The following is a 10,528-nucleotide window of genomic DNA, read 5'->3' as shown; positions in this document are numbered from 1 at the left end:
AACCTCTGCCAGATCTGCCTGTAGCACCCCTACAGCGCTCTCGAGCCTCTCCAATCGATCATGGGCTCAAGTTGGGGAGAATATCCGAACTAGTGGGGGCTCCTGTACTGTAGGGGGTACCTCTACCTTTGTCTGCTCAGTCTATGGCTCAAGTACTGGTTGTGACCCCTCTACTGTAACCCCTCAGCCTCAAATGGCTTTAGCGGGGGTATGTTCAGCACATATACCCCGTATCTATACCTACGGATCATACCCATCAGTCGCATGGTCTCCTGGCCGAGGGGTGTAGGTATGATCATCTTCTCAGCCCCTCGAATGGCGTCCAGAAGACCCATTCCCATGATAAGTCCAATGATGTAAGGGCCTGAGAAAAAAACTCCAATCTCGGCTACGCCTCCGGGTGCCTCGGGACATCGAGCTACAATGTGCCCTAGGAGGATCGGCTGACTCTCCACCATGGAATATAGGTAAAATAGCTCCTGTCTGCTCAGTACTCTTGTGTTATCACCACGACCGTTCACCGACCTGCTCAGAACAGTGTGCAAGTAGCAGTATGCAGGTAGAGAAAGGCACATGGCCTTAGATACCCCCGGCTTGTATTGGTCTTGACCACATAATGCTCTATACTCTCTCTGCGAGGTCAAATCGCCATGATAGTCTGTCGGTAACTGAGCGTACTCCTCTGTGTCTGTGAATACCTCATCGTACAGTCCAAGTAGAATCGAAATTTAACTAATGCTCATGCTGTGGTGATGTCCAAATGCTCTAAACTAGGTCGTGTCGAAGCTCGAGAAGCAGCTGTAAGAACGATCGAACTCGAACGATGAGAGCGCCTCTAGTGTAAGCATGCGGATAGCTGGCTCTCGTATAAGCAATAATCTCCTCCAACTACCCACGGAGAGAAGCTCGTCAACCTCATCGGGAATGTCATCAGCTAACTACACCTCCCTGAGTGAGCTCAAATCCGGAAATCGCATCTGACCGAATTTGAGCTTCAATAGCTGCTCAAATCGAGCATGGTACTTGGGAATTGATAACTCTATTTGCTTGGGCTTGGGAAAGTGCTCTCAGGGACGCTTGGCGACTGCTTTCTTTGTTCTAGAAGCTATATCTGCAAGTGTTGCAAAAGAAAAGCGATCACTTAAATTCACAGAAAAACACTGCAGAAATTCACACGGTCATGTGAAAATTCCACACGGCCTTGTGGATCCACGGGGCGTGAAAACCGCATAGCCACTGTGCTAAAAATCCAAGAATACATCCAAAAATCATTTCTAAATTCATTCTAGACATTCAATAACCACTTTAGCACGTAAAACAAAAGCACATTCACCAGCTTTAATCAGATAAAAATCAAGTAATGGCGAAGAAATTAGAGAATGAGGTTTTTACCGACAAGATGAAGATGAAAAACCTTGAAATCGGCAGGAAAAAACTCAAGTAAAATCTCTCTAAAATGATGGTGCAACATCGAGAGAGTGAGAGAGAGTATTCTTTGAGTGTTTGGGAGTGTGAAAATGAGAAAGGCTCGAAAGATTTATAAAGGAGATCCCGCCCTCTTGAGTTCTGTACATCCACACGGGCGTGTGGAAATTTCCCACGCCCGTGTGCCCGACCCACAGGGGCATCCACACGCCCCTGTGGTTTCTCTGTCCACCCGAAAAATTTTCTAAGTGTTCCACACGCCCTTGTGCAAATTCCACACTTGCGTGAGGATCTTCACAGGGTTACTCACAGGGCCACTCACACGCTCGGTGTCTTCTCAAGATGGTGAGGTCTTCTCTGCATAAAATCACACGGGTGTGTGAAAATTACCCACACCTGTGTGTAATGCACAGGGTCAGACACAGGGGTTGACACATGCCCCTGTGTCTTCTCGGGATAGAGTTCTGAACCTCTGTAGAGAAACATACGCCCGTATGGAATTTTCACATGGGCGTGTGACCATCACAAGGTCATTCATAGGGGCAGACATATGCCCCTGTGTCCTCTCGGGATGAGCTCTGAACGAAAACACACGCTCGTGTGGAATTTCCACACGGCCGTGCATTTTCTCTGGATAACTTAGAAAAAAACGCAGACTTTGCAGAAAATTTATGAACATTTACATCTGCTCAAAGCCTGCCTATATTATGCACATGTAACCAGAGAAACATGAAAAACAAGCTCAAATGACCAAGATACTTCGCCACACACAAGTAAGTGTATGCAAACACCAAAGATCCATGAGAAAATCACAACAATAGCATATTAAAGATCAAGACACCAACACTTAAGCTCTTATTCATGCAAACACTAACTAATACCTAGAAAAAATAGGAAAGACTTGGGTTGCCTCCCAAGAAGCGCTTGTTTAACATCACTCAGCTTGATTCTTCTTACCTCACGGGGGCTCGTGGAGAAAGAATAATTCTTTGTCATCTTTACTCACCTCTCCTCCAAAGTATGGTTTTAGCCGATGCCCATTTACCTTAAATGTACCTTTCTCCGGGTGAGTAATTTCAATGGCACCATGGGTTGATACCTTAGTTACAGTGTATGGCCCAAACCATCTAGACTTGAGCTTCCCAGGAAAATATAGTAGGTGAGAATTGAACAATTGCACTTGATCTCCAACTTTAAATTCTTTCGGATTCTTGATATACTTGTCATGCCACTTCCAAATTCTTTCCTTGTAAATTCTTGAATTCTTATATGCCCTCATCCTCCATTCGTCTAATTCATTGAGATGGAGCATTCTTTGTTCCCCCGCTTTTTACAAGTCAAAGTTTATGGCTTTGATGGCCCAATAGGCTTTATGCTCGAGCTCCACGGGTAAATGACACGATTTACCATACACTAAGTTATAGGGAGTAGTCCCTATTGGAGTTTTATACACTGTTCTGTGGGCCCAAATTGTGTCATCTAACCGTTTTGACCAATCCAGCTTCCCTTGTCCCACGGACTTCGTTAAGATTCTCTTTAGTTATCTATTAGTGATTTCCACTTGACCTCTTGTTTGCGGATGGTAGGGAGTAGCAAGGCGGTGATGCACACTATAGCACTTCAAAACTTAAGTTGGGTGTTACAAAAATGAGTTCATCAATCACTAATGATAATTTGTGGAGTTCCAAATCGAGTGAACAAGCTCTTTAGAAATTTTACCACGGTTCGAGCATCATTAGTAGGCAGAGCTTGCACCTTCACCCATTTAGAGACATAGTCGACCGTCACCAAGATATATTGATTACCATTGGAATTTGGAAATGGTCCCATGAAATCAATACCCCACACATCAAACACCTCACAAAATTGCATCGGATTCTGAGGCATTGCATCCCATCACGATAGATTTCTGGCTCTCCCACAACTGTCACATCGAAGAACAAACTGATGTGCATCCTAAAATAAAGTCGGCCCATCGAATCGGGTGGCCAAAGCATTATCAACAGATCTACTTGAAGCATAATGCATCCCAACTAGCCCCAAATGACAATGTGCAAGGATGTCCCAACCTTCTTCCCTTGATACACATCTTCTAACCACATGGTCTGCACAGATGCGGAACAAATATGGATCCACCCAAAAGTAATTCTTCAAATCGCTAAAGAACTTCTTCTTTTGCTAGAAGGTTAAACCCTGCTTGAGAATTTTCCCTGATAAGTAATTTGTGAAATCTGCTAACCATGGAGTGTCCCTTGATTCTAAACTCTGAACTGCATACAAATGCTTCTCTGGTAAGAAATTGTTAATTTCCTTACTTGCTGGCTCTTGACCTACACACCCCTCCAATCGAGACAGATGATCACATTCTCGATTCCTCTTTTATCTTTTATCTCCATATCAAACTCTTACAACAATAAGATCCAACGAATCAATCTCGGCATAGTGTCAGCTTTGTTAATGAGATAGTGGAGTGCCAAATGATCAGTAAATACAATAACCCTCGATAAGATGAGGTATGGCCTGAATTTATTAAAAGCAAAAACCACTGCTAACAATTCTTTTTCTGTGGTTGTATAATTTTCTTGAGCACTCATGAGAGTCTTGCTAGCATAATAAATTGGTTAAAACTGTTTGCCTTTCCTCTGACCGAATATTACCCCAACAGCATAATCACTTTCATCGCACATGAGCTCAAAGGGTTTATTCTAATCTGGTGTGATCAAAATGGGTTCTTGCCCTAACTTCTCCTTCAACGAATTAAAAGAAATTAGGCACTCATCTGCAAAATCCAAGGGGGCATCCTTGTCAAGGAGCTTTGTCAACGGTTGAGTTATCTTCGAGATGTCCTTTATGAATCTCCTGTAAAAGCCCATGTGCCCCAAGAAACTTCAACTCTCTCACATTTATAGGTGGAGGGAGTCTTTCTATGACTTTAATCTTTGCCTTGTCTACCTCCATCCCCACTTGAGAAATCTTATGCCCAAGGACAATGCCTTCTTGGACCATAAAGTGACATTTCTCCCAATTAAGAACAAGATTTGTCTCTTCACATCTTATGAGCACTGTCTCCAAGTTCCTTAGACAGATATCAAAAGAATCCCCAAACACCGAAAGTCATACATGAACACCTCCATGATGTCTTCTAAGAGATCATCGAAAATGGCAGCTATGCAACACTGGAATGTCGCTTGTGCATTACACAACCCAAAAGGCATTCTTCTGTAAGCAAAACTACTGTAGGGACAAGTAAATGTTGTTTTCTCTTGATCCTCCCGAGCTATGGGGATTTGATAGTATCCTAATATACCATTGAGAAAGTAGTAAAACTAATGCCTTGCCAATCGCTACAACATCTGATCAATAAATAGCAATGGAAAATGATCCTTTTGCATTACATTATTCAACCTTCTGTAGTCAATGCAGATGCACCATCCTGTAACTGTTTTGGTCAGAATTAATTCATTCTTTTCATTTTCACAATTATCATTCCTTCCTTCTTCGTAACTGCTTGAGTTGGGCTCACCCATGCACTGTCGGAGATAGGATAGATGATACCCGCATCCAAAAGTTTTACCACTTTGACCTTGACAACTTCCTTCATGTTCGTCTTTAATCTCCTTTGGGGTTGGATCACAAATTTATAGTTATCCTCCATTAGGATTTTATGAGTGTATAATAACGGGTTTATACCTTTTATATCAGAGATCTTCCAAGGAATGGCAAATTTATGCTTTTTTAGCACGCTCACAAGCTTGTCCTTCTGATCTGGAGAAAGATTTCAAGCCATAATCACCAGGAGGTTTGACCTTTCCATTAGAAAGGCGTATTCCAAATGTGCCGGCAAAGTTTTAAACTCTAAATTGGGCGGTTCCTCAATCGATGGTCCCAATCTAGTTTCCTTCAATTTGTCAATTTCCTCAAAATCGTCCAACCCTTGTTTAAGATTATTCCCCACCTATTCCACTTTTGCATGGGCATCTGAATAGGCTTTAACAACAACCACATCCTTTATCTCGCAAATTTCTTGTACTGAAGTTGACATGCCCAACAAGAAAAGTTCTTGTCTTTGTTAATGATAGGATGAGTCGAACTGAACAAGGACCCTCTCCAAACTTTCTTCCAAATGATTGCTTATAGATGTCAATGCGGACTTTTCAAACTAATCCAACACACTTTTGAACTCATAACTATGATCCTGAATTTTGTTCCTGTAATCAACAACTAATCCTTCCACGGGATGATTTATGGTGAATTGCTCTTGCAGGGAACAAAATGAAGTGGACTATACTCCAAACATCTAAAATTTCAGTTCTATATCTTCAACCATTCCCGTGATTGTGTCAAATAATTCGGGTATGTTAATCATTTTTCCTGAAATCAATGAAAAATGAAATAAATGAGAATTATGAAAGAATAAGGAAATGTGAAATAGAATAAATGGTGAATAATTAAAACAAAAAAGTGCAAAGTGCTTCTAAAACGCCTATTCCCTGGCAACGGTGCCAAAAACTTGACACACCATTACGTGTGACCCACAACTGCACGGGTTTGTCAAAGTAATAATACTCTGATGAGTGGGTAGTCAAATCCACAGGAAATAGTCATCAGAAACACAATGATTACTACTTAACTAAAGTGAAGATGAATCGATAGTAGTGTGAACAAAATCAATATGCAAAGAAATAAAGAAAGTAAGAACGAGAGGATCAATAAAATGAGAGGAAAGGCAATCGATTGAAAGTGGGGCACCCGGACATTGATCCCCCGAGGACTATTGCTTCAATTGCAAGACCAACTATTAAGCTCCTGACTAATACTTAATGAGTCGTGGAATTCCTAAAATACGTAGTCCCAAACCTAAAGTCAACCGTGACTAACTCTACACTATGCCGCAGTGGAGAAATTACTCAGTCTCAACACCTCACACTATGCACAGTTGCAAGAAGCTCTAAGGATTCCAAGTGATAAACCCTATTCCCTAATATAGCTCTAACCCTTTGGTCCAGGCAAAAGACCCCTAGTCACGAATAAGGCCCAGCACTTTCAACGCATCACTCTGTTGCTCGCATAACTAAGCCCCAACGGAGTTCCTCTCTTAGCACTTCACTCTGTTGTGACTGCAAAAAACCGTTGGAACACGGAGGTAGGATAAATCACACCGAAGTGGAAAGGGGACGTTTTGCCTAACCCTCTAGACTCACCCTCTCGACCCTCTCCAATCTTGTTTTGCCTAACCCTCATGGTGTGTCACTCACTCACAAGGATTACCAATGTAGACTCTCAACCCTAGTGTCACTTTATGGGAGAAATCATTCAATAAGCATTCAATATTGGAACTCAATTAAAGACATCAATTAAAGAAACATAGTAAATGGTCAATGATCGCGTCGCTTTTTGAATAAGGGATAACATTGATGAAGATCTTACTAGCATTGCACAAGTCAGAATACACAAATGTGACTGCCTTTGTGCCCCTCCAAACCATGTAATTGTTTGAGCACATGGAGGTTGGCACACATTCACGTATCTTCAAGCACAACTTGTGTCTTCACATTTATTCACTCCAAGATTCCATCAACAAAGTGCAATCGCAATCTACTTTGGCTTTCTTCCTCTATATTTGGCTCCATAACCCTACATGCACACAAGTAACACAAATACACATATATTAGAGCTAAAATCTGATAAAAGTAATACTCATCATAAGAAAAGAATACTTCGTATTACTAATATACAAGCACTTATCACTTGCCATGTGGATGTGTGCCCGACCACTCGACTTTGTGAAATTTCCACGCGATCACGTGGGTATTTCTGCAGCTCATGCCACCATGTGAAATCTCACATAGTTGTGTTTAGGTACGTGGCAGATGTGATTTATGACTATAAATAGCCTTTTTACCCTATTCTTTGGAGACTTTTTGCTAGAGTTTGAAGGGCCAAGTGGCTAGGATTTGGAGAGGAGGTCTTTGGAGAATTTGGGGGGCGTTCTTCACCAACTTTGATAGATCATTTCTTTATCATGGCATCAAGGGAGCCTTTGGCAACCAAGCTTCAGAGAGGGATACTTCAAGACGTTGAGTGACCCATCAAAGCCATCATCACGAATTCAAGGGGGTTTTATTCCATGGTTTTCATTGATTTTCATTGCATTATTCTTTGCTTTGTAATTTTCCACATGGAGGGCTAAACACTAGTAGGTATTTAGGCATGTGAACCCTAGGATCATATCTTTGTATTGATTTACTTTATGTTTTCTATTAAATCCGAGTTGATTTGAGTTTCAATCTTGTTTTTTCATTACTTGCATGTTGTATTGATCCTTGTAATTGATTTGTATTGCTTGATTTGTTACCTTGGTGAGGGAGAGAGAGGTCTCCATTAGGATTAGAACTCTAAGATTGAAGGGGGTTGAGAAGGTGAGTCATGAGATAGTGGAGTGCCCCATTTCCACTCCTATGAGTGCTTCCTATCTCTGTATTCCCTAGACTTTATGCAATCATATTTCATCTAACGCATGAGATTAAGAAATTTCTCCGCTGGGACCTTGTAGCAGGTTAGGGATCTTTTACATAGAAGTAGGGGTAGACTATCTTTAGGAATTGGTTGTACTCCAATGTATCCTTAGAGAGCATTGCCCGGGTACCTCATCTGTATTGATTGAGACTTCTCTTACTTTATTTTCCTTTTGATTGCTTGCGATATTCATATTCTTTCAATTGAGTTCATTTCATCACAATCTTGATTCCAATTAGATAAATGAGAAGTGGTTAGTACTAATACTTCTGTTCCCTGTTGATTCAACTACCCAACTCACCGAATATTTTATTACTTTGACACCTGTGCACTTGCGGAACACACACGCAAATTGGTGTGTCAAGTTTCGGCACTATTGCCGCGGAAAGGGATATTAGGACCACTAGGACTTGGTTACTTTAGTCATTCACTGTTTCATTTGTTTTTCTACTTCATACTTCTTTCTTCAGTGATTCTCATTTTCTCTTTAGTTTCTTATTTCTATTGGTAAACAGTAATTCCTGGTTTCTCTTCCATTTTAGGACCATGTTCAACGAAGCATCATGATTGCTTCCTCGCAAGTGTACAAGATCGCCAAGTAATACCTCGTGTAAAAATACAAGAATCATATTCCATGGGGATAAGGAGCCCCTATTAATCCTTCATAACCTATTATCTAACCTAACATCTTAAGCATGGAAAATTACTCTAACAGATGCAAGAAAATAAATAAAATATGGTTATATGAATTAAAGAACAAGACAAGTGATTGGAAGAGCTACAATAATATGCAAAGGCCTATGGATGTGGATCCCCTTGATGTGTCATCATGATACATGGATGAACAATAAAAGATAGCAAGGGTGATTTAGACAGAAGGATCTCAAGATTAGATCAATCCCGATTTCTCAGCGAATGAACCCTAATCCCATACAAATGTTAATTGGAATGTCTCCCTAACCAACATTCCTATGATTGCATTAAGTACAAGGAGATCCCAAGATAAGGATAAACTTGCCCTAAGTTTACCCTTATAAATCAGAGGTCTATTGACATCCAATTTCTCGGCATGCCAATACAAGAAAACCCCTTTAGTTTATTAATGATCTAATACACGCGAGAAGGTTACATCTAAATGTATAACTCAATAAAGAACTACAGATCTCTCCTTTGAGTAGTTCTTGGCATGAAGAACAATGAACTAAATAGTAAATCAACCCAAGCTTTTCAATTAAGTAGAAAGCATCCAAAATACATGATGAACCCCGCCCCCCCAAGGTTCACCAACACCCGGTGGCCTTTGGGTCTAGTGTGCCATCATACAAATAATAACAACAAAAGCAAGAAAAACATAGAATGTGTTCATAGATGACACTCCCTAGTCAAAATGATGAAGGATGAGATGGAGATCCAGCCGAATAACGCTTCCTCCATCCAAGAAGTGCCGAATGACACTTCCCTTAGCCGAAGGCCGCTTCTCAGTCCTTAATCCTTCCTTCCTTGGTGAATGATCTCTCACTTTGATGATAATGATCTTGCCTCCTTCTCTAGCCTCAAAATGTCACCTATAAAAGATTTCTTCATACTTCCTCTTTTTCTATTCAAGTGATGGCTAAAAGTCCCCCATTCTTGCCCTAGAAATGTGCTTTTATCCCCCCAGGGTATTCGGGCCTTATGGGAGTCGTATAGATGTCACATGAAGCCAAAAAACTTCAAGATTCAAGGCATACTGGGGTCAATACCGGGGTTAATACCGGGTGGCATTGAGGCTGTATGACTTAGACTAACTTTCTGTCTCGAAAATTCTCCAGGTGCTACAGTGACTTTACTGAAGTACAACGAATATTGGTTTTCTTCCTTTTTTGCCCTAATCATGCCCTCGTGTTTTCTGTGGCTCCTCCATGCCCTACAATGCAAATAATACACCATTAAGCATAAAACGGGCATCAATTCCTATAAAAATACATGCTAAGTGTATAACATACATAAACTAAAATGCATACATTTAGACACTTATCAAATATTCCCACACCTAAGCGTTTGCTTGTCCCCAAGCAAACAAATCATGAAAAACACAGAGAATGATAAGTAGCTAAATGTATTACCTCCCACTCAAACAGATACAAGAATTTAAAAGCAATGGATAATGATATACAAATGTTGAGTTACAAACAGTAAGCACAACAGAAAGATCCTATCTCGCCTCTTATATGTTTGTGCTGTGTGTGTGAATCTTCTATCTTATTGTCCCTGACTTGGTCTAGCCTACTGACTTCAATTAGTACAGTTGTAGATGCTAATCACTACACATGCAAAGAGTACTAAGTCTTAAAATGCTAAGTGTTACTTCAATAAACAAGTAAGATCCTTCCAACTCTTAAACTTGAAACTAAATCCCTTTTTTTTCAGAACCTCCAGTAGGCAGTCAAAAAGATTAATAGGGTTTTTATTTTCATTTCATTCATTTTGTTTTCAAGTCCGACTAATGTAGACTGCATACAAAATCTTTTTGAAGGGTGCACATACTAGTTAGGCACAAGAGTCACCCAACTACTCGATTACAGTTTACATGGACGCATTCATGCTT

This window comes from Dioscorea cayenensis, chromosome 20 (assembly GCF_009730915.1).
Source record: "Dioscorea cayenensis subsp. rotundata cultivar TDr96_F1 chromosome 20, TDr96_F1_v2_PseudoChromosome.rev07_lg8_w22 25.fasta, whole genome shotgun sequence".
Classification (NCBI taxonomy): domain Eukaryota; kingdom Viridiplantae; phylum Streptophyta; class Magnoliopsida; order Dioscoreales; family Dioscoreaceae; genus Dioscorea; species Dioscorea cayenensis.
This window is presented reverse-complemented; position numbering follows the sequence as displayed.